Here is a 1,791-nt window from a genome sequence, read left to right as displayed (position 1 = left end):
TATATATATATATATATATATATATATAAGATCATTAAAAAATCTATTAATAAATTATCCACATGTTTTTCTAGTCTTGGAATTGATTGTACATATGTTACTTTAAATATATGATCTTAAATAATTACTAATCCCACAAACTATTTTTTGTCAATTAAATTATGATATTGTTTATCATTTGGTTTTTTTTCAATGGCATATTTTGACTGGTGAAAATAATGTGATTGAGTTAGATCGAGTACTAACAGGAACTTTTCCGGGAAATAACATTTCAAATATTCAGGTATTTTTCATATTTATTTATTTATATATAATTACCTATTTTTGACTAAATTATCAAGTAGTAATAATATTTTTCAAGAATCAAATAATAGTAATTATGATTGGGTTTATCTTTTTTCACATGCAAAAACACCCAAATTTCAAAAGGAATTTTCTACGGTCTAATTTCACTTTGGACTTGTAGTCAACTAAAAATTAAAATACACACTAAAAATAAAGATTAACTTTCTCACATTTAAATTATACACAGTGATAATTTGAAAATCTTCTTCACATTATCATAGCTTAGCCATTTATAGCAAGTTGTTGTTTGTCTCATTTTCTATATTAATAGTTCCACTAGTATTTTTCGGTGATCCAATAATTATCTTTAACTATCTTTTAGGTAAACTGATAATGCTAAATATATTTCACTACAAAAAAGAACAAGAATTAACTATGAAATTCCTTGTTAATCTGGTGTTAAATAACCTATAGCCCTATAGCTAACAAAATTGATTATAATACTTCACTAATTCATCATTAAATAGTATTAGCTCGATTTTTTATTGTTTAGCAACATAACATATCCGTCACTTATTCTTTTATAGTTTTACCCTAATGTTTCTTAATTATTGCAATGCATATACAGCCTTATAATATGCATAACGAAATGATAGTGCTTTAAGAAACGAGTATTGATGAAATGGGAGATTTTTATTCTATGCACCCATAGAGTTACGAGCAATCACTTCAATTGTCAATGGAGGTGATGCAACAAAAGTTCCCATTTTGCCCTCTAGTATCATCATAAGTCCCGATGGTCGGTTCTCCTCGAATAGGGACGATACTGCAAATGCACAAAATGGTTCAATTTTGTCAGTGACATTTCGAATATTGATTTGTGGTAATAATAATCCAACCTCCAGGCAGCAACAAATGGATGTAGTGGCTTCTGTTCATGGCATTTTGAGCGCCACAATTTTAAGAATCAAAGAAGCGTTGGGTGTTCTGATTTGTGATGGTTTAATTTCATGTTGTTTGTGTGTTTGTTTTGAAGATTTCAAAACTAAGACAATTGATGGTTTTGAAGGATGATGTATTCCCTTCTTTGTGACTTCTAAAATCTCAAGACTGTGAGATATGTGTTGCTGCAATTATCTTTTATATTGATACACTTACGTGAGACTTCTTATTTGTTTGGTTTTCTCTGATAATTGTTTTTGTTCTTTGTCATGTTACAATGTCATGCCTTCCTGATTTTGCAAGTGTGGGAGTAGTATATATATGGTATCCATGTGTGGATGGAATTATATGTTGTGAACACGGTTAGCCCAGATGCTAGCCAAGTGGTTGGGCTTAGGGCTAAACCATGAAGAGGCTCAAGAATTAAACATCCATCAGTAGATTTACTTGAGATCTAGGTTGAGCACCCACTTTTGTCTTGAGTACCACTCCGTACTTGTTTGGTTACTTTCTTTCTTTCTTGTCTACATTTCAAATGACAACCTCTAGTTATAGGTGGTGATG

At 30.3% G+C, this 1,791-nt stretch overlaps 1 pseudogene; it reads left to right on the top strand.

Moving 5' to 3' along the window:
- The window catches only part of LOC107030234, an 84,773-nt pseudogene extending 83,414 nt beyond the window's left edge, over window positions 1-1,359 (top strand).
- Window positions 1,360-1,791: the final 432 nt, after the last annotated feature.

This window comes from Solanum pennellii, chromosome 9 (assembly GCF_001406875.1).
Source record: "Solanum pennellii chromosome 9, SPENNV200".
Lineage (NCBI taxonomy): Eukaryota > Viridiplantae > Streptophyta > Magnoliopsida > Solanales > Solanaceae > Solanum > Solanum pennellii.
The sequence above is the reverse complement of the archived record's forward strand: the minus strand, read 5'-3'. Positions and strand labels throughout refer to the sequence as shown.